At 39.5% G+C, this 24,066-nt stretch overlaps 1 long non-coding RNA gene across 1 annotated transcript in view; it reads left to right on the top strand.

Annotated features, from left to right (window-relative positions):
- Window positions 1-1,066: 1,066 nt before the first annotated feature.
- LOC103590119 overlaps window positions 1,067-24,066 on the top strand; it is a 46,108-nt gene continuing 23,108 nt past the window's right edge. Inside the window, exon 1 of the long non-coding RNA XR_550443.1 lies at window positions 1,067-1,197. This is a non-coding gene — a long non-coding RNA (uncharacterized LOC103590119). The remainder of the gene's footprint in view (window positions 1,198-24,066) is intronic.

Here is a 24,066-nt window from a genome sequence, read left to right as displayed (position 1 = left end):
AGACAAAGAATAGCAGCCTAGAATGAGGCTCTTTCCCTATGTGGACCTCACTTTCCACCTCTAACGTTGTCATTTGCCTCTCAACTGCTCTTGTAAAGAGTGGTTATTCAGCAAAGGTCAAGGGCTTTTGCCTTTCTGGTGGTTTGAAGCAACAAACTCTATTTAGAGTGGTTTGGATAAGGAATAGTCTTTATTTTAGAGGAAATAGTCATGCAGCATCCTTTATCAATAAAGTTTGTAAGGAACTTTTCATCCAGTTATGAAGTTATGAAGGATCAGATGTATGATCAGATCCTAAGAAAACATTAAATGCTAGGTCACTTAAGACTTTGCCAGCAGGTGGCACTTCCCTCCTTACTCACCAAGTATATTCTATCCAAGAAAAGAAATACTGTTTCTGTTTCTTTGCTTTTATTGAGTTCCTCGGGATGATCTTGGACTTAAGTGTAGCCAGATCCAAACATTTCTTTCCCTTTGTAGCAGTTTTGTCTACAATATCTGTTTATGGGTTGTAATATTTATACCCTCTTTCCACAAAGGAGGTGAAATTGCTCACAACAATAGTAAAATATGAAGAAAAGGAGAATATAAATGATCAAAAAGAATATCAAATTTGACCCAGGATTTTCATTATCCGGTCTTTGGGAGAGTGAGATAATGCCTTTTCTAAGATTTGAAATAAAAATGGAAGTTCTCACCTGGGGCAAGTTTCTGTTGTTGTGCCTTTCTCATCTTAGGAGCATGTATTAGAATCCAGCTTGAATAAGGAATTGATCAGACTAATTGGTAGAATGTTAACTATGAAAATAAGTAACAATGGGAACATATTATAACCCATTGAATTAACTATGAATATATGAGTCCATATTTGGGTTATGAAGTGGATATTCATAATACATCAAATTACTTCTCTACAAATTCTTATTTACTTAAATTATTTTTTTTTAAAAAGAGACAAAGTGGAAGGGCTTCCCAGCGCTCACAAACAACCGCCTGGATGCCTTCCTGCGGCGGCATCTGCCGCCCGAGGTGTACGACGCCGTCCGCGCCTACGAGCCGTGCATCGTGGTGTCCGACTCGGAGAAGCACACCTTCAAGTACGTGGTGCTGAGCGACCGGCTCATCTACCTGACCGAGAACCCGCCCAGGTCCATCCGGCGGGTCGTGGCGCTGCGGGACGTCGTGGCCATTGACCTGGTGAGGAGCGCGGGCGGGCGGGCTCGGGAGCGCCCCTAGAACCCCCCAGTCTTGAGCCTCCAATCCCAGCGGTCGTGCACGCGGGAAGGAGGAGGAAGACCTTCGCCATCTCGTCCTGGACTCTTGTACTGTCTTTTAGTGCGTGCTGCGAAGGTGTGGATTGCTGTTTCCACTCCGAATAAACATGCTTTTCACATTCTCATCGTGCCTAGCACTTCTCTCCCCCCCCCCCCAAAGGGCTACAGGTTTGAGAACGTAGCCCACTAACAAAAATAACGCTTTGATGTTCTTCCTTTGTTCATTAAGCATCTAGTCTCTGTGCTAGACCCGGAGGATGTGAAACAGGCCCCTTCCTAGAAGCGGTTGTGGGGGGGATAGAAAGCCAACACCTACGTAAATAAATGCCATTTGTTAAGTGCTATTATACCTTGTTTCCTTTTTTTTGTCACCAGTGCTTAGAGTATGTTAGCTGATCAACAAGAATAAGGGAATGAATGCATTAATGAGATGTGTACAGGCTGATTGGCAATCTCATGCAGGTAACTTGATCCAAACTGAGCTCAGGGCATGCTGGGAAACTTCCTGGAAAGAGTGTCACCAGAGCAGAGCCTTGAAGGAGATACAATCTGGCATAGTCGTGCCTTGCCCCAGTTTTTAGTATGCTGCTACTGTATCCCTTTCCTCCAGGAATAGATTTAATTTGTAAACCAGCAACAGATTGGAAGCACAGTCTCGTCTCCAATTCTGTTTTTTCCCTTTTGGCTCTCTTTGTCTGAGCGGCTCTCCAGGTGTGTTCTTTCTCATTTGGGGACAGGTGTCTAGCCTCGTTTTTATTTCCCTTGCTGAATCTCTCTGTCCCTCAAGGGACATTGGTGAGACTCTTGGTGGACCTGTTTTGCTGAAAGAATCATAGCTTTTCTTACAGACATAGGACGTGTCTGTAAGAAAAGATTTTTTAAAAAAAGATTTTTTTTCTACTCAAAATGCCTCTGTGGGTTGATATCACTGTGCAAATTTATTTACTTATTTTTTTGAGTAAAAGTTGGAAGTAAAACTTTGCCCTTTTCTTCACTACCACTATTTCCATTCTCTTAAAAAAGTTTTAATTTCTGGGCCGGCCCGTGGCTCACTTGGGAGAGTGCGGCGCTGGTAGTGCCGAGGCCGCAGGTTCGGATCCTATATAGGGATGGCTGGTGTGCTCACTGGCTGAGCATGGTGCAGACAACACCATGCCGAGGGTTGTGATCCCCTTACCGGTCAAAAAGAAAAAAAAAAGTTTTAATTTCCTTTACCAAATGTTTTTTTAAAAAAACTAAATGCTCAGCTTTTTCTGCTGTCTCCAGTGTAAATTTATTGTTTTGACAAAAAAAAAGTAATGATTTTAGGATATTGTTATTCCCCCAAAAAGAGATAGTTTTTGAATTTCAGTAGTTGTTATATATCTTTTTAAGCTGTCAGAATGTGCAAAGTATTTAGGTCCTTGAGCCAGGAATCCTACAAAAAGGCATACCAACCTATTTGGTCATACTTTATGTACAAGGTTTGCCTTTCAGACATATAGAAGAATGTGTTTGTAAATGTGCTGAACAAATCTAAGATTTCAATATTGATAGATTGATTGTCCATCTTGCACAATATATTTTAATTTTGGAAGTTGTGCTAGGCAGAATAATTACTCTCAAAAGATAAGGAAATCCCAAATCCCCAGAACCTGTGAATATGTAACCTTACATGGCAAAGGGGAATTAAGGTTGCAGATGCAATTAAGGTTGTTCATCAGTTGGCCTTAAAATTAATTAGGGAAGTTAGTCAGGATTATCTGCATGTAATCACATCTTTAAAAGTGGATCTTGAAGCAGAAGAAGAGCCACCATTAGGGTAATGCAGCATGAGAAAGACTCCACCAGCCATTATTAGTTTTGAAGATGGTAAGGGGCCATGAACCAAGGAATGTGGGCAGCCTCTAGAAGCTGGAAAAGGCAAGGGAACAGTCTTCCCTAGAACCCCCAGAAGGTATGTGGTCCTGCCAATATTTTTATTTTAGAGACCCATTTTGGACTTCTGACAAGTGAAACCCGTTTTGGACTTCTGACCTTTAGAGCTGTAAGAGAATAAATTGTACTGTTTAATCCCACCAAGTTTGTGATAATGTGTTACAACAGCCATAGGAGACAAATACAGAAGTATTTCCTATTAAGGCACTTTAAAATGGGTAATCTTTTAACAAATTATTGTTTCACTGAGAAATAAATATAATCATGGCAAACACAAATGCCTTAATAACCTCTTTTTCTGAGTTTTTATAGAATAATCCTAGGGTTCTTATAGTTCAGTGATTTGTACTAAGCTCTATAGAGTGTGTGAAAAATGGGCGTGACAGAATTGGTTTAGTGGTACCAAATATGAACCACAGTTGTAGCTGACTAGTCATCCTCTATGAACACTAGGTCCTTACTCAATACCACAATGTGTAGAATTTTCCTGATTTCTGTGCTATATCACATATGGGCATTCTCCTGTCCATGCTAACTCCACCACTTCAGTTACATTATGTCAGTGCCAGGCAGCCTTGTTTTTTAGAACTAGTTCCTCCTTCTTTGAAAAATAAACTGTTTAATCTCCTTTTCTACTAGGTTGCTGCTTCTTTTTAAAGCCAACTTTTAGACTTCCCTTTCCATTCTCAGTGTTTTTCTCATTTTACTACTCAAGTATGTCTTCTTGTTATGTAACTTTCAGCTGGCTCAGGTTTCTAATCTGTCTTTGTTCTTACTGTCACATGGTTGCTGACTTCAGTAAATCCCCTAAGCAAATCAGTCCTTTATGCCTCTGGGCCGCAGTCCTCCTTGTTGGATGTTAGGCCAGATTCATGTCATATGTCACACTTACACTTTGGAAAAAAAAAACCCAAAACTGCAAATATACAGGTGAAGTTCTATCCTCTCACTGGAGGAAAAAAAATTAATGGTAACGGCAACAAAACATTAGACCAGAAGTCTACACATGTTTTGGAGACGGTACAAGTGAGATTTCCTTTCCAGCAAAAGTTAGCTTAAAGTGCACTTGGAGAACTCAGTAGGTGTTTAATATGGTTCATCTCAAGAAGTTTCCAAGGTTGCTTGGGCAGAGCTTTTATAAAAGGCTGACATTTTCTTTAACAGTTACTTTTGAAAGAATTCTCTAGAATTCTGTTCTTGTTGTTGGCGTAAAAATACTATTCCATAAGCCCTTTTGAGGGCACATTTTGAAAGTGCGAGAACAAATAACTCAGAGCAGCCTATAAGTTTCCTGTGGATTTACACTCTTTCAGAGCCATTTTTTCACCTATAGGAGAAAAAAAATCTATCACCTTCAGCAGCCTTTGTCTTTCTCTCTCCTTGTCCTTTAACACCCTCTCTCTACCCTCCCCAGTGAATATTTGCTCTCCAGTCATCCCAAGCTGTATGAGGCTTCTTGAACAGGCAGCAAACGCTTCTTTTACAGCCTAGCCTGTTTGCTTGCTGTGTACATTTCTTCCTCCTTCAAGATGGTTGAGATCATCACGTTTATAATCAATTCTTTTATCCTTGGTGATCCCATAGCATTTGTCTATTCACTAAGATATTTAGTGAACACCTACTTTGTGCTATGCAGTCTAAAGAGAATAATATGGTCCTCTTCTAAAGGAGGAAACAGACACTTGAACATAATAGTTCAAAACAGTAGCATCTCCAATAGAGGTATTCCTAGAATGAGACTACAAAATAGTATCCTCTGACTTTACTTTGGAAGGAGGAAGAAGAAGTAAAGGGATTAGATTAAGGAGCCCAAATAATGTAAGATGCTTAAGAACATAGGCTATAGATTCTGAAGTCAGACTGCCTGGCTTCTAGTCCTGGTTCTGCTACCACCTTGGAAAAACTATTCAACCTCTCTGTGTCTTAGTTCCTTCTTCTGTGAAATGGAGAAAGTAATAGTAACTGCCTCTTAGGGTTGTTGTGAAGATCAAATGAGATGCATTTAGCACAGTGAATAAATCAAAACAAGTAATCAATGCTAGTTGTTACTACTTTGCAGAAGCAAGAAGGACTTTTTATTTTTCCTTTTTGTCTTTTTTCATGACCGGTAATGGGATCGCAACCCTCAGTGTCGCGCCCACACCGTGCTCAACCAGTGAGCGGACCGGTCTCTATCTGGGATCCGAACCCTCGGCGGGAGCGCCACCACGCTCCCAAGCGCCGCACTCCGTCGAGTGCGCCACCGGGCCGGCCCAAGGACCTTTTTTTTTTTTTGGTGGCTGGCGGGTGAGGGGATCTGAACTCTTGACTTTGGTATTATAACACCATGATGTAACCAACAGAGCTAACTGGCCAATCTACAAGAAGGACTCTTGAAGGATGAATGCTATTTTTCCAGGCATATATTTTGAATCTTTGTCTATTATAGCATTTACCTCACTGCCTTATGATTAGTTGGGCTCATTTCTGTTTCCACACAATATCTTAGTCATCTTTGTAATCCAGGCCTGGCATATATCAGATTTTCAATGTGTATTAGTTGAAAGGGTAAATGTATAATTAATGTATAATAAAAAAAACCTCATATTTGGGTGATTTATTGTTATGGGCTTTTTAAAAAAAAATCAAGTGATTTTTCACATTTTATCATCACCTTTACCTATAGTATACAGAATTAGAGGAAATGTCCATTACGTAGAAAATCAATGTTTGATTATCTCACTTAAAATCAGGAAAATGAAATAAGAACAACAAAAGAGATATTATTTTTGTAGCCATCAGATTGGCAGAATTAAAAGGTCAGACCTTACCTTGTGTTTGCTAGGATGTGGAGAATTAGGAAATTAGAAATGCTCTACATTGCTCTTGGAAGTATAAATTGGTACATCCATTTTGGAGAGCCATTTAGTCAAATCTAATAAAGTTGTATTCAGCAATTCCATTCTTCGTATAGGCCCCAAATGTGCATAATATTGAAATATTATGTTCAAGAGTATTTATAACAGCAATGTTTATAATAGAAAAAAAGTAAGTGTCTGTCAATAGTAGAATTGGTAAATAAATACTATCTAGTAATGAATGGAATGAATTAGATCTGTTTGTACCAATATAGATATATCTCAATAACATAATGCTGAGTGGAAAAAAAATGTTGCAGAAAGCTATATACAGTACAATTCTATTGATATAAAAATAGACCAAAATGAGTGTAGTGTGGCTGAGCGGTCTAAGGCGCTGGATAAAAATAGACCAAAATGCTATATGGCTTAGGGATACATACATATTTGGTAACATTCTGAAAACATTGATGGGACTCATAAACACTAAGGAGAGTGGTTACCTCTAGTGAAAGTAGATGAGTTCAGGAAGGTGAGCATAGGCACTTTTAAAAAATGTGAAGTACATTGTATTAGTCCATTTCTATTGCTTATAACAAAATACCTGGAATGGGTAAGTTGTAAGAAAATTAAATTTATTGCTTACAGTTTCTGAGGGTGGGAAGTTCAGGATCCAAGGAACACGGCTTGTGAAGGCCTTGGTGGTGGTGATAGTGACCCAGGGGTCTCACATGATAGAAAATGGAGAGCAGATGAGAGACTAACCTCTCATGTGCTCCTCTTTTAAAGCCCTCAGAATCACACCCCTGACCACCATTATTAATCCATTCACTAGGCATGGTCCTCAGAATCTAATTACCTCCTCAAGGCCCCACCTTTCAATTACCATAATAGGATTTCCCATACTCTTGACAGTCACATTGGAGGCCAAATTTCTAAAACATAAAACTTGGGGTACACAACTCAAGCTTCAGTGAGTTTGAGTTGGGGGGACATTCAATCCACTACACACATGTGGCAAAGTATTTGCTGAGTGGAGGTACAGGGATATTCATTATGCTCTACTATTTTTCCTGTTAAAGTTTTTAAAAATAATATTTTCTGCTTGCCCTTGGGAAAGTTCCATTTGAAATCCATATCTGAAACACTTAAAAATTAGATCTAGGAGTAACCAGCCAACAAGTCTCAATTATCAATGTAATGGAGATGAAAGTTGTTGTGTCTGAAACACTTAAAAATTAGATCTAGGAGTAACCAGCCAACAAGTCTCAATTATCAGTGTAATGGAGATGAAAGTTGTTGTTCTCTTTTACCTGCCTGTAATCCTTCACCGACTACGCCAATTGTAGCGCTCTTTTACCAGCCTATAATCCTGGCAGCTGAGCCAATTGTCGAGCTAGGGCTAGGTCTGGAGCTCACAGACCCCTCAAGCCCGTTCACAGACTGGGTCGCCAACCCTTCACACACCAGACTGGGTCACCAGACCCCTCACATGCAGGTCTATGGGCTACGTAACCGGCCAAAAGGTCCTTGGAGCCATAGGTCCGAGAGCATGGCCATATGTGGCAGCCACCTAAGGCAGTAGATGCCAGCCAAGCCCCAGTACTGCACGTGCGCACTAACTCCACCCACACACAACTTATTTACAAAGAATGCACCACACCACTCCCAACCGTACCCGAGGTGAGGGGCCCTCATTAAATTATTCTATTTTCCCAACAATCCACCCCTTCAGGGTCCCTCGCCGTACAATCTACACGTTCAGAATCTTCCACGATGTTCCCTTAGTGAGGATAAATGACCCTTACATTACACATTCCATCCCAGTCCCAAAAGTCTTTAGCTTGTTGCAGCACCAACTCAAAAGTACAAAGTCCAAAGTCTCATCTGAAACTAAAGGCAAAACTCCTTTCAGCTGTGAACCTGTAAAGAGTCATAAACAAGTCTATCTACTTCCAAGATACAGTGGGACAGACTTGGGTAATTGGGTACACATTCCCATTCCAGAAGGGAGGAATAAAAAGGAAAAACAGGCCCCAAACAAATCCAAAACCCAAACAGGGCAAACGTTAAGCACACTGGGGCACCTGGACCCCTAAAGCATTGGGCAACCTCGCTCCTACAGCTCCGCCAAGTGCAGCCCATTGAGCTGCCCTGGTGCCTGCAGCTTTTCCAAGCTGGTGCTGCACATTGCCAGCAGCTCCACAGTTCTGGGCTCCTGGTGGCAGTCCCACCATCCTGACTCTACTAGACATTTCCTCAGTGGGGGTTTTCTATGGGGGCTCCGACCCCACTTTTCTGTTCCACATTGCTCTGTAGATGACCTCCGCAGTGGCTCCACCCCTGCAGCAGGTCTCCACTTGAGTCCCCTGGCTTTTTCATACATCTTCTGAAATCTAGGTCTCCACTGCTCTCACATACTGCTGGCCTGGAAACTTAACACAACGTGAATGCCACCAAGGTTTTCAGCTTTTTTTCTTCGGAAGGGGCTGAGGCAGGATTGCTCCAGCCAGAGTGGCTGGGATGTGGGGAGCAGTTTCCCAGGGGCAGCTGCGCCCCAGGTCTGTCCTCTGGGATAACTCAGTTCTCCTAGGCCCCAGGGCCTGTGATGGATGGGGGACCCTCCCAAACTTCTGAAATGCCTTCAGGGCCTTTTCATTGTCTTGGCTATTAGCATCTAGCTGCCCCATCCCCAACTCCTGAATTACTTGAATCAGCTTGGCTTACACCGGCTATTCACTCACAGTCTCCGGCAGTTCTGCAGCGTTCGTCCACAGTTGGAACAACTGCATTCACTCAGTCACTCTTTTCTTGGGTTTATATGGCACCTGTCGGGCCATCTGCTTTCTTGGGTTTCTACAGCACCTGGCTAGCCATCTGTTTTAAGTGGCACCCTCCGAGCCTTCTGTCTTCAGACAAACGTGACGTGCGTTTACTATATCGTCTCTAGAGTATGTTACACCATCCACCCCTAGGTTCCATAGCTGCAGCAGCCAGGGGCTCTCCCCGTTTCTGCTGCTTTACTGTCTCCCCACGTCAACCAGTTCAGCCTGGATTGCCCACTGGTTGTCTGTCTAGTCCCATAGGCTGCTCGTGTTTCAATTTCTCATACACAACAGGTCGTGCCTAGAGATGCATGGTCTCCCTGAACTCACCACTGGGTTGGTCATCTTACCTGGTATGAGAGGCAGGAGTGGCCAGTTGCTGCATGCCATTCTCCTGGATAATCACCTTTGCTTCCAACAACTCTGCTTTCTGCTGCAAATCTCAATCAGTTTGCAGCATAGTGAGCAGTAGCCAGGCTCTGGTCAACAGGAAGGTGGCCATAGGGCAGAGCATATTCACAAGTAGCTACATTTCCTCCTTCTTCCAAGGGCTTTTGGCTCAGAATCCTTTCACAGACTATGCCAATTGTAGCACTCTCCTAATGTTGGAATCCTATCAACTACGCCAATTGTTGTGCTCTTTTACCTGCCCATAATCCTGCACCGACTATGACAATTGTAGCACTCTTTTACCTGCCCGTAATCCTGCCAACTGGGCCAATTGTCAAGCTAGGGCTGGATCTGGAGCTCACGGAAACCTCAAGCCTGTTCACAGACTGGGTCACAAACCCCTCACACACCAGGCTGGGTCCCCAGGCCCCTTACATGCCAGGCTGGGTCACCAGACCCCTCACATACTGGTCTATGAGCTAGGTAACTGGCCAAAAGGTCCTTGGAACCATAGGTCTGAGAGCATGGCTGCATATGATGGCTGCATGCGGCGGCTGCCTGAGGCAGTAGACGCCACCCAAGCCACAGCACCATGCATGTGCATGAACTCCACCCACACACAACTTATTAACAAAGAATGCGCTGTACCACCCCCAAGTGGACCTGAGGTGAGGGGCCCTGATTAAATTATTCTGTTTTCCCAACAAATGTCAATAAAAATTTGTTAAATATTCAACATAAGCTGTCTATTTTGTTTCTGAATTATCAGCCATATACATTTGGCCATTTATTAATACATTTTTATTCAGCTTTTACTTTGCACCTGTGAAGACTTGGTCAAGTTATTTAACCTCCTCTCTGAATTTTCTCATCTGTAAAATGGAGATAACAGCACCTTCCTTATAGAGTTGTTGGGAAGATTAAATAGATCGATAAATTTAATATACTTAAAATAGTGCTTGGAACATGGTAAGACCTATACATGTTAGTTGTTATTAATAACCTTTATTCACATATAGTAAGTCAATTAGGGCCCACCATGAATCTGTAAGATTGATATTATCTCCTCTTTTCAAATTAGGGCACTTGGATTTAGGCGATTTAGTGAATTTTGAAAGAAAATTATTGTTCTTTTTTAAAAATTTATTAAAAAACCCAAAATTTATTGCTTACAGTTTCAGAGGCTGGTAAGTCTAAAGTCCAGGGAACACATCTGGTGAGGGACTTCTTTAGTGGTGGCTTTACAGCAATCCAGGGGTCACACATGGCAGGAAATGGCTGAGCAGAGAGAAAGAGATAGCTCCTCATGCCCTCTCATTTTAAAACCCTCAGAACCATGCCCATGACCACCATTAAACCATCAACTTAATCACTTCTTCAAGGCCCCACCTTTCAATTAGCATAATATGATTTCCCATCCTCAGCAGTGGGGATTAAGTTTTGGGGGAATATTGAACCCAAGGCATTCTGCCCTGGCCTCCCAAAACTCATGGCCTTTTCACACACAAATGCCTTCATTTCATCTCCAACGTCTTAATTTGTTTCAAATCAAGGGTCCAAAGTTCAAAGTTTCCATCTATGAAATCAAAACAAGTAATCTACTTCCAAAATACAATGGTGGGACAAACTTAGAGGACACATTCCCATTCAAAAAGGGAGAAATAGGCCAAAAGAATGCGATAACAGGTCCTAAGCAAGTCTGAAACCCAGCAGGGCAGGCATTAAATCTTACAGCTGGCAAATCACATATCTTGACTCCATGTTCAAAGTCCTCTGCAAGCTGGTGTGGAGTTTGAATCCCCAAGTCTTCAGGCAGCTCCTCTTTATGGCTTTCCATTCTGAAGCCATGCTTCAGCTCTCATAGGCTGGCGTTGCATGCTGGTAGCTCTCCAGATCTGGGGTCTCCATGGCAGTCCTGCTCTCAAGGCTCCACTAAATGTGGCGCTGATGGTGTTTCTCTGCTGCATCCCTGACCCCATGTTTCCACTTGGCATTGCTCTAGCAAAGGTTCTATGCAGTGACTGTGCCCCTGTGACTTATCTTTTCCTGAGTCCCCAGGCTTTTCCATACATCCTTTGAAATTAGGGTAGAGGCTCCCAAGCCTCCACAGCTCTAGCATTCTGTGAGCCTGCAAACTTAACACCACGCAGATGCTAGAAGCATTTTCCTGAGGTGGCCCTGGGCAGTGAGTCCATGGAGGGTGCGTCAAGCCTGTTCCCTGAGACCATTCTGTCTCCATAAGTCTCTGGGCCTGTAATGGAAGATGCAGCTTGAAGATCTTTGTAATGCCTTCAAGGTCTTTTTTTCCCTTCTCCTGATAATCCCCTTTTTTTTCAGTACTAATCTCCTTAGCAAAGTGCCCTGGGCTATACCCTTGCTTTTGTGGCCAGGCTGAAAGTTTTCCAAGTTTTTGCTCTCTGCTTTCTTTTGAATTATACATTCTGGCTTTACCTCATGCCTTTCCTGCCACAACTCAGCATAGACAGTCACATGTAGGCATGCAGTTTCATGAGTGCTTTGCTGCTTAGAAATTTCTTCTGCCAAATCCCAGGGTCAGCACCTTGAAGTTCCACATTCCATAAAACTTTTGGGCATGAACAGAATGCAGCCAGATTCCTTGCCAGTTCACAGCAAGAGTGATCTTTGCCCCAGTTTCCAATAAACTTCTTATTTCTATCTGAGACCTCCTTAGGATGGTCTTTACAGTCCATATTTCCATGACCATTCTGGTGACCACCATTTAAGCAGTCTTTAAAATATTCCAAACTTTCCCTGATTTTCTTGTCTTCTACGCTTTCACCAGCATCTAGGCTTTTTCTAGGCTGTTCCTCTTAATTCCTCTAGCCTTGCCTCAACACCTAGCTCCAAAGCCACTTCCACATTTTCAAGTATTTGTTATAGGCAACACTCCATTTCTCTGGTACCAATTTTCTCTATTAGTCTGTTTCTCTTGCTTATAGAAAAATACATGGGACTGGGTATTTTATAAAGGAAAAGAAATTTATTGCTTACAGTTTCTGAGGCTAGGAAGTCCAAAGTCCAGAGAACACATCAAGGCTAAGGAATAAGGTAAATATACTTTATGCACAAAATATTGGAAACCAAGAAATAAGGGGTACCTTGCATTTTGAAAGTAGTACTTTAATAAAACTGAGTGAAATTAGTACCATTTGCAAATACAAATTTGGTCAAACATTCATGAGTGACGTATTATTCTTAGAGATTTTGTCAATGAAGTTAGGGATGTTTTCAGATAAACATTATTTATTTACATGCACAGATTAAATGGATTGCCTCATTTAATCTATTAACTTTATAAGGAAAGCAATATTATCTCTCTTTTACAGATGAGGAAACTGAGGCAGAGAAGGGGTAAAAACTTGCATGAAGTCACATATTCAGAAAACATCTGAGTTGGACTGTAGCCCGAGGTTTTTTGACCCTGGAGTCAGCATTCTTTAACCACTATGCACATATGAGGGTACTTCAAAAAGGTAGTGGAAAAATGGAATTAAAGGTAATATAAATCTTTTCATGGACTTTTTGAAGTATCCTTAGTGCAACAACTGGCCTTCTGTAAATTTATATTTCTTTAGAAGTTTTCAGGTTTTACAATAGAGACAACATAGTTATACCTCAGTATGCAAATTACACGGTTCCTGGGCTTTGTTTGTCAAGGGAGAAGGGATGAGGATATAAACAAAACACCTTTTTCATTCTCCAGCATTACAGCTCTCTGTTCAAGATTGTTGTCTTTCAAAGCCCACATTGGTGTCCTTTGCAGTTGCTGATGAGATTCAAGGATAGGTATGGCTGAAAAGACCCAGATGGGATGTAGCATCCTTTTCACAGAGCCCAAACTTGGAAGCTTTTTTCCTTTTAATCTTTCTTAGCTGTGGATCTTGGCCCTGAGGCAATGATTTTTCGAGCCTAACACTGAAATAGGCTAGTCAAAACTTTGTCAATTATGTCAGTCTCTTTAAAGAGCCAACTTTTGGTTTTGTTTTTCTGTTTGTTATTTCATTAATTTTTGCTCTAATCTTTTTTTCTTTTTTAAGATGATCAGTAAGGGGATCTTAACCCTTGGCTTGGTGTTGTCAGCACCATGCCCAGCCAGTGAGCAAACCAGCCATCCCTATATAGGATCCAAACCTATGGCCTTGGTGTTATGAGCACCACACTCTCCTGAGTGAGCCACAGGCCGGCCCCTTCTGCTCTAATCTTTATTTGGGGTATTGAAGTCTCCAACTATTGTCTATTTCTACTTTTCTTCAACTATTGTCTATTTCTATTGTCTATTACTACTATTTCTAGTTCTATCAGTTTTTATTTTTTTTTAAGATGACTGGTAAGGCGATCTTAACCCTTGACTTGGTGTTGTCAGCACCACCCTCTCCCAAGTGAACTAACCGGCCCTCCCTATAGAGGGATCCAAACCCATGGCCTTGGTGTTATCAGCACCGCACTCTCCCAAGTGAGCCATGGGCTGGCCCAACTATCAGTTTTTAATTCATGTATTTTTGCATTCTATTTTAGGTGCATATACATTTATAATTGTTATTACTTCTCAATGGATTGACCCTTTATTATTATAATGTCTTTCTTTGTCTCTAGTAAAGTTTTTTGTATTAAAATCTATTTTCTCATAGTAATATATCCACTTCACCTCTCTTTTGGTTACTGTATGCATGGTATATATTTTTTCATAGTTTTACTTTCAACCTGTTTGTGTCTTTGAATCTAAAGTGTGTCTCTTGTTGACAACATATAGTTAAATCATGTTTTTAAATCCATTCTTTCAGTCTCTAACTTTTCATTGGAGTGTTTAATCCATTTACAGTTATTGCAATTACTGTTAAGGTAGGGTTGATATCTGCCATCTTGTTATTTGTTGCTATGTGTCAGGTCTTTTTTGTTCATCTATTCCTCCATCACTGCCTTCTTTTGTGTTAAATGGATATTTTCTAGTGTAAATTTAAATTCTCTTGTTATTTCTTTTACTATATATTTTTAGAGCTATTTTATTAATGTTATCCCCAGACATTCCAATTAACATATTTTTAAGATTTATTTTTTAATTATACTAAGAACACAATATGAGATCCACCCTCTTAACAAATTTTTTTTTTTTTTTTTTTAAAAGATGACCGGTAAGGGGATCTTAACCCTTGACTTGGTGTTGTCAGCACCACGCTCAGCCAGTGAGCAACCGGCCATCCCTATATGGGATCCGACCCCGTGGCCTTGGTGTTATCAGCACCGCACTCTCCCGAGTGAGCCACAGGCCGGCCCCTTAACAAATTTTTTTTTTTTTTTAAAAGATGACCGGTAAGGGGATCTTAACCCTTGACTTGGTGTTGTCAGCACCACGCTCAGCCAGTGAGCAACCGGCCATCCCTATATGGGATCCGACCCCGTGGCCTTGGTGTTATCAGCACCGCACTCTCCCGAGTGAGCCACAGGCCGGCCCCTTAACAAATTTAAGTGTGCAGTACAGAATTAAGTATAGGCACAATGTTTTAGAACAGGTTTCTAGATATTATTCATCTTGCATAACTGAAAGTTTATACCTGTTGAATAACAATTCCCCATTTTCTTGTCCTTAAGCTCCTGGCAACCACCATTCTATTCTCTGTTTCCATGAATTTGACTATTTTAGATATCTTACATAGGTAGAATCATGCAGTGTTTGTACTTCTGTGACTGGCTTACTTCACTTAGCATAATGTCCTCCCGATTTGTCCATGTTGTTGCATATGGCAGGATTTCTTTCTTTTATAAGGCTGAATAGTATTCCAATGTACGTATATATCATATTTTCCTTTTTTGTTCATCTGTTAATGGATACTTAGGCTGTTTCCATATCTTGCCTATGGTGCATAATGCTGCAATGAACACGGTGGTGCAGATATCTCTTTAAGATCCTGATTTCATTCTTTTATATATAGCCCAGAAGCAGAATTGCTGGATCATGTGGCGATTCTATTTTATATAATTTCTTTGGAGGATCCTTCATATTGTTTTTAATAGCTGTACCAATTTACATTCCCACTAACAGTATACAAGTGTTCCCTTTCCTCCACACCCTCACCAACATCTATCTCTTGTCTTTTTGATAATAGCCATCTTAAGAGGTATGAGGTGACATTGTTTGTGGTTTTGATTTGCATTTCCCTGATGATTAGTGAGATTGAGCATCTTCTCATATACTGTGGGCCATTTGTATGTCTTTTTTGGAGAACTTCAAGTCATTTGCCCATTTTTAAGTTGTATTATTTGGGGGGTTTTTTGCTTTTGAATTATAGGAGTTCCTTATATATTCTGGATATTAACCTCTTATCAGATATATGATTTGCAAATAATTTCTCCTAGTCTGTAGATTTCATTTTCACTTCATTGATTAGTTTTTGGTGGTGTAGAACTTTTTAGTTTGATGTAATTCCACTCGTCAAACTTTTGTTGCTTCTGCTTTTGGAGTTATATCCTTGAAATCATTGCCAAGACCAATGTCTTGAAGCTTTCCACCTAAATTTTCTTCCAGGATTTTACAGTTTTAGGTCTTACATGTAAGTCTTTAATCCATTTTTAGTTGGTTTTTGCGTAGTCTAAGATAAGGGTCTAATTTCGTTCTTTTGCATATCGATATCCAGTTTTCCCAACATCATTTGTTGAAGACTGTTCTTTCTCCATTGTGTATTCTTGGCATCTTTGTCAAAGATCAGTTTGATCACATATGTGTGAGTTTATTTCTGGTCTTTCTATTCTCTTTCATTGGTTTATATGTCTGTTTTTATGCTATAACCATACTGTTCTAATTACTGTAGCTTTGTAATATATTTTGAAATCAGGAAATGTGATGTCTCCAGCTTTGTTCTTCTTTCTCGAGATTGTTTTGGCTATTCAGGGTCTTTTGTAGTTTCATATAAACTTTAGAATTGTTATAATTAATGTCTTAATTTGTAACAATCTAGTTTGGTTATTACCAGCTTAATTTCAATAGTACATAAAAATTTCACTTCTATATAGCTCCATTCTCCTTCCTTTGTGCTGTTATTGTCATACAAATTACATTTTATACATCCTGTGACCATCAACACAGATTTATAATTATTGCTTTATGCAGTTGTCTTTTAAATTAGATAGGAGGAAAAAAAATTACAAACAAAAAATGAATTTATAGTGTCTTTTGGTTTTACCTATGTAGCTATCTTTGAGTGTTTTTTATTTCTTTATTTGCATTCAAGTTATTCCCTAAGTTCTTTTATTTTAGCCTGAAATACTTCCCTAGTATTTCTTGTAGGTCTGATAGTGCCAGTATCTTTTACAAAGTATAGATTCTTTGAGAAATATATATATACTGATTTCTTCATAAACAATATTATTAATGAAATGCATAGGTAATTACATATTTGCATAGATATATCCTCCTCCCCCAAAATATTGCTCTGCAGATGCTCTTTGCCTGCATCTTTGCAAAGATGCCCATCTGGTTCTCTCTGATTATGTAATATATTTCCTGAAATAAAATCATTAACATGATTAAGTTTTTTTTTTTTTCTGTGTTGTGACCGGTAAGGGGATTGCAACCCTTGGCTTGGTATTGCCCGCACTGCGCTCAGCCAGTGAGCGCACTGGCCATCCCTATATAGGATCCAAACCCACAGCGGGAGTGCGGCTGTGCTCCCAGCGCCACACTCTCCTGAGTGAGCCACGGGGCCGGCCCAACATGATTAAGTTTTAATATTGTAAAGTCATAATACAGTTTTTAAAAAACCTTATTCAAGCTGAAAGAGACCTGTATTAGTCCATTTCTGTTGCTTATAATATAAATACTTAGAACTGGGTAATTTGTAAAAAAAAAAAAAAAAAAAAAAAGGCAATTTATTGCCTATAGTTTCAGAGGCTGGGAGATCCAAAGTCCAGGGGACACATCTGTTGACAGCCTTGTTTTGGTGACAGTGATTCAGAAGTCTCACATGGTAGAATGGTGGAGCAGAGAGAGTTAACTCCTCACTCCTCCTTTTAAAACCCTCTGACCATGCCCATGACCACCATTAAATCGTCAATTTACTAATCCATTTACTAGGGCATGGTCTTCATAATCTAATCACCTCTTCAAGTCCTCCCCTTTCAATTACCATGATAGGATTTCCCATCCTCAGCAGTTACAGTGGGGGTTAATCTTCAGTGAGTTTGGGGAGACATTCGATCTACTGCAAGACCTTAAACCTATTTCACATTCCTCATTTTACACATGAGGAAATCAAAGCCAAAAGAGATTAAGTAACTTGACCAAGATCATACAGATAGTTAATAGTGGAGGCCAGAGTAGAAACCAGATTTTCTGACTGCTAGTTCATAGTGTTTCCTCACCATTCCAAATTTCTGTCAAGATGTTGCCTGTGATTACCTACTTTGGTGTTGATGTACTTAATAATTAGGGCACAAAACAATAAGTTGGTCTGTAAGAATTTAATTAGTATAATTTATACTAGTTGGTTTGATTGCTGTCTGCATGATGGCTTTCCTGTAGGACACTTTAATATTGTCCACTCAGATATCTTGGTTTCCAAGTGATTTAAATCTTGATCTGTGTACATTATTTTGTATTGTTTATTTTTTAGGCTTTTGTAGTCTAAGGTTCTCTTTCTTGTTTCAATACCTCTTTGGTAGGAACTCTGTAGGTAGATGATTAATGAGAATGCATAAGAGCTGAGAGCCACTGGAGTGAAATGGGTCTATTCGATAATTAGGAAATCTGGAATTTTGAGAGTTGTGTGACATTTGTTATCATAGTAATCATGTTTGTGTAGTAGAGTATCTCTCCTTAAATGTTGTCTCATAGTGAGAATACAAAACTCCACTTCATCATAACATTGTCCTTACTCATAATAGAAGCAATTTTATTTTTAGACCCATGGTATTTTAGTTTCATGATATCTGTGTGTTTTATATTTTGTGTGTCATTTTATATAAGTGAAGAGCACAGGCTTCATTTTGAATCTCTGCTCTGCCCCTTACAAGTGGCAACCTTGGGCAAGTAACTTAACTCTCTGAGCCTTATGTTCCTTGCATTCTTGTATAAAATGAGAATGTTTTAACAACACATGGAACTGTATGAATATTCAGTGAGATAATACCTATAAAGCAAATTAAAAGAGCATGTAATGAGTGCTCAATAAATGTAAGTTCTTATTATATTCTGTGTGACATTGTTTGAATATTTAACTTTTCTTTCCTCATCTTCATGCTGGGGAGAATCTGGCCATAGGATCAGAATCCTTATGAGTCCTCTGAAGAGAAAGGATGGGGAGATGGGCTGGCCCCTCTCTGACTTATAGCCTGAGACAGGGCAAGGCTGTGCAGTGCCCAAAGGAAGCAGAGCCAGTGGTCTAGGCAGGCAATGGCCTTATGCCTGGGTATGGTTTTCCTACTGTGTGAGGAGTCCCCAAGCCTACTCTCTTGCTGGATGATTCACTAGAAGGACTCTCAGGACTCAGAAAAGCTGTTATATTCACCATTACATTTATTACAGTGAAAGGATACAGATTAAAGTCAGCAAAGGGAAAAGGTGCATGGGATGAAATCCAAGAAAAACCAGTTGCAAGCTTTCAGGTGTCCTATCCCAGTGGAGTACCATGGACATGCCTAATTCTCCCAGCAACATGAGACAACATGTACAAAATGTTGCCAACCAAGAAAGCTCACCAAGCCTTGCTGTTCAGAGTTTTTATTGGGGTGGGTCATGTAGGCATACAGGGCCTACATGACTGACTGACTTCAGCTACTCAGACTCCAGCCCCCACCCCAACCTCTTCCCCCTTCCCCCCATCCCTTAAGACCAAAAATAGGTGTTTACCATGAATCACATTGTCAGGATAAACTTATTTGCTCAAACTGGGACAGCATGGCCTAAGGTCTCAGACATACAAAAATAATCTTATCAGGCAGAATATTCCAAGGCCTAGAAATTATCTCCCCAGAGTGGGCCAAGGACTGGTTCTGAAGATAGGTCTTTTTTTTGGAATGTTCAGGGTTTGAGCAACTCAGGCCTGCTGAGTTAACCCTTTCCTGCATACTTACTTATCCTTTTAACCTCACAGATTGAGAGAAGGTGCACCTTGCTAATGAGCCAGCATGGTTTCCTTTTTTTCCTTCACACAAGTAACATAGTTTTAGAATTTTCCCAAGGCCCAAATTTTACTGGGAGAATAGCAGTTGGTGCACCACTTGGCTCCAAACCACTGGTGATGGGGGTTATATAGTGGGTACCTTCCTCAGAGGCAAAGAAACTCAGGCCAAATATTAGAAAATGCTATCACTTATGAATGGTCTTAGAGAGTTTTTATAATATTGACTGGGAATGAGAACTTAGGAGGCCATTTGCAAAATTAGTGGTGCAATATGAAGTCAGTACTGGTTCAATAATAATTTCATGCTATTACTTTGAGAAGAGGTGATTTATATTAGAATTTTTTTGTCAGCAATTAATAGAAAAAATATGTGTCTTGATTTGGACTTCTAAAATTATTTTAATGTAGATATTATTCAGATATTATTACGTGTGATAGAAGATGTCTGGATTTAATGCTATATCAAGCAACAACAAAAAAAACCTGTTTCCAACATAAATAAACTATGTATCCATTTACAAAATAGAATTTTACTCAAAATATTTAAAGCTCATTTTAAAATAAAAAGTTAGAACAAAATAGTTCTCTAGGACCCTTACAATATCCTTTCTATCTATCTATCTATCTATCTATCTATCTATCTATCTATCTATCTATCTATCATCTACCCATCTTTTCATGCTTTGGGGTGAAATGGAAGCTTTGGCTTTAGAATTTCCTAAAAACTGTCTCTGATATAAATGCAAAAATTTATTTTTCAAATAACACCATGTCTTAAATAAATTGCTGGGAAGGGATGGAATTCAGCTGTGTCCCTTTTAAGGACTTTCTTTTCTTCCTTCAGGCACTGACAGCATGTTCTTTGTACTAAGCCTTCTTGCCCTGTTCTTACAGTAGAAAATCCTTCAGAAAACTTATTACCCACCGTGGATGTGTAAGTTAGGCTTGCTGAGCTGCTGGGTGGTCCTCTCATGCTTCACAAACATGCTGTGATCTTTGCAAGAAAAATTTGTATTTTTGAAAAATTTTTCATTTAAAAAAGTGTAGGGAAGAAAAAATATCTTTTTCTTCTACCTGTTTTAGGTTATTGGCTGGAGCCCTTGTAACAAAAGACAGATTAACAAGAGAAAAGTGCACAAATTTATTTAATATAAGTTTTATGTGATATGGGAAACTTCACAAGGAAATGAAGACCAAGAAGTGGTCAAAACTGAATGTTTTTATGCTAGGTTTGATGAAGAGTGGAAAGTTGTGGAGAAATATGATAGGGCAAAGAAAAAGTGTGAACTAAGTGTAATAAACTCGGGGAAACTTAGCAAAGCCTGTTTATTCAGATTCCTCTCTGTACTCCTGGTCTTTGGAAATAATGATGTTCCTCTCTTCTGGGTATAGGAAGGGCACCTTTCAAATGAGGGTTTTATGACCTGCTTCAGGGGAAGGTCAAAAAGTCCTTCCTGCAAATGTCATTCTTCAAATTCCTTCAGCTTAAAATATTTGATATGGAAATCTGCCATATTTGGGGGCAGTGTGTTCTGAACTCCATCAAAAGCAAATAAACAAGAGAAAAATGAAGAAACCACCTTCCTCACTTGAGCACTTTGTAGTTCAAGTCCAAGTTGTTATGTTTTTGTTAGAGTTTAGTTCTCTCTACAGTTTTATAGCCATAGGCATTGCAACTGAGATTATGATTACTAAATGAACCAATAAAGGTTAAAGGTTCAGTGAAATTCTGCCATTTGCAGTAAAACGGATGAATTCAGAGAAAATTATGTTAAGTGAAATAAGCCAGGCACAGAAAGAGAAATACTGCATATACTCACTCATAAATGGAAGCAGAAAGAAAAGAAGAAAGGAAGGAAGGAAGGAAGGAAAGAAAGAAAGAATCACAATAATACATTGAACTTTCAAAAAAAAAAAAAGAACAGAACTGTGGTTATTACAGGTAGGAAAGAGGGAGGAGGTTAGTGAGAAATTAGTTAAGGGTCACAAAGATTTTTTTTTTTTTTTAAAGATGACCGGTAAGGGGATCTTAACCCTTGACTTGGTGTTGTCAGCACCACGCTCAGCCAGTGAGCGAACCGGCCATCCCTATATGGGATCCGAACCCGTGGCCTTGGTGTTATCAGCACCACACTCTCCCAAGTGAGCCACAGGCCGGCCCAAGGGTCACAAAGATTGATTACATTTTGTAAACATGAGTATACTGATTATCCTGATTTGATCATCACATATTGTACACATGTACTGATATTCAAATCTGTACCCCAAATATATATATAACCAATTATGTTTCAATTGAAAAAAAAGAAGGGGGACTGAAAGCAACAGATCTTTTTTTTTTTTTTTTCTTTTTGTCTTTTTTTACTGACTGGTAACGGGATCGCAACCCTCGGAGTTGCGCCCGCACCACGCTCAGCCAGTGAGCGGGAACCGGTCTCCACATGGGATCCGAACTCTCCAGTGCGCCACCGGGCTGGCCCGAACAGATCATTTTGGCACCACCAATATTCATAGTTACTCTCTTTTTATCACATCTGTCATCATCCTTTCTTTTACAGACACAAATATGTCCCCTTGGTTGTGTGACAGCCATCAGTGTAATCATCTGTCACCTCCTTACAGTGATGGAGACCTTGTAGGGTGAGTAGAAATGGCTTTTTAAAAGTCAGGTTGCTGTAGACATAAACTGCCTTCATGAGTCATGTTAGATGTTATGCTTACTGCCCCCCTTCAGCTCTTTGGTGACAGATTTTCAGGGAAGAATGCACACATTTGTGTTTTATGACTGTGAGATACTGGGACCTTGGTTGAAATATTAAAAACAAGGGCTGGCCCATGGCGCACTTGGGAGATCGTGGTGCTGACAACACCAAGTCAAGGGTTGAGATCCCCTTACCGGTTGTCTTTAAAAAAAAAAAAAAATGAAAGAAATATTAAAAACAACAACAAAATCAGCCAAACAGCTGCCTCTATCATATTATTTTTAAAATTAAAATAAGTAAATATAAATTTATATACTTATACTCCCCCCATCCAGAGATAACCACAACTAATCTTACACACGCAAGAAAATTTGGTGTACAGCATTCCAAATTCTTTTCTTTTTTTTTAGATATAAGAAAGTTTATATATTTCTTTCCTTTTTTAAAAAAAAGATAACTTATAATACATACATATGGGGTACAATGTTGATTTTCAATAATTGTGTACAATGTGTGGTGGTTAGATCAGGAATAGTTAGCTTATTCATCAATATAATATGCAATCATGCTTTGTGTCCCTTAACCAATTCCTCATTAGCCCCCCACCCTCTCCCCCTCCCCTCCCCTTTTCCACCTCTAGTAACCACGGCTCTTTTCTCTCTTTCTAAAAGTTCAGTGTATTACTGTGATTGTTGTTTCTTTCTTTCTCTTTCTCTGTCTCTCCCAAATTATTTTCTATGCATAGACACACACACACACACACACACACACACACACGGAACCATACTTCACATACTGTTTTTTAATCTGTTATTTTCACTTTACAGCATATTACGGACATTTTTCTATGCTAATGAATGTAGAAGAAATTTACACGAATTCTATATGACTGCCACCATAGTGTATTTAAAGAACATATTTCATTCTTGAATGACAAATCTAACCAAATTTAACAATTCCAGCAACTAAAAAAGTCTAGCTCTACTTCTTCTAACATAAAGTAATTAGCATAATGTGGTTGAAACTCTGACATAAAAGTGAATCCAGCTGCTTAATTAGTGTTTGGATTCCAGTTTGCTTTTGGAAGAAAGACTTGACAAAATTCCCATCTCTGACCACTAGTAGGGCTGTGCTCTTAGTTGTTTTCATGAAATTGGATTTGGTGACAGACTGCTTTGTCTTATAAATCTAGTTCTACTATTTACTGGTTTTGTGAACTTAACTCTGTTTGAACCTCAGTTCCTCCTTTACAAAATGGGCTTGATAATAACTACCTCATAGGTTTATTTTGAAGATTATATAAGATGATCTATGTGTTGTGTTCCTTAAATTGTTAAATATATTCAAATTATTATAGATACCTTGTCCCTCCTCTCAAACTGCTAATAAGCAATTTGATTCATAAATATTTATGTATTTATTTGTATTTCTTGTTTACTTAAAGCATAGTTTTCATCAGATTAATACTAAATACACTCAGAGTCACAGCTAGTTAGATCCAAACTCCTAAGGAACATTCTCCCTATAGATTACAAAAGGATCAGAGAACTAACTAAAAGAGGAAGCTCGAAAGGAAGTATAATAAAAAACATCATCACAAACCCTAAAAGCCAGAAAGGAATGGGATGATATATTCAAAATACTAAAAGACAGAGATTGTGAGCCAAGAGAACTCTACCCTGCAAGGCTATCCTTCCGAAATGAAGGGCAAATAGTATATTTCTCAGACAAACAAAAACTGCGGGAGTTCACCACCACACGACCACCCTTACAAGAAATTCTCAAGGGAGTACTGGGTTTGGTTCCTGAAAAATAACTACCACTGCCATAAAAACCCAAGAAAAATCTAAACCTACTAGTATAATAAAAATGGCATTCATGAAGAGAAAACAAACAAACAAAAACACTAGCCGCAACCTAAGGATTTACCATGCAAACAGAAAAGAAAAACGAGCTGGAGTAGCCATTCTCATATCTGACAAAATAGA

The sequence above is a fragment of the Galeopterus variegatus genome, unplaced genomic scaffold, assembly GCF_000696425.1.
Source record: "Galeopterus variegatus unplaced genomic scaffold, G_variegatus-3.0.2 Scaffold771, whole genome shotgun sequence".
Taxonomy (NCBI): Eukaryota; Metazoa; Chordata; class Mammalia; order Dermoptera; family Cynocephalidae; genus Galeopterus; species Galeopterus variegatus.
This window is presented reverse-complemented; position numbering and strand designations above follow the sequence as displayed.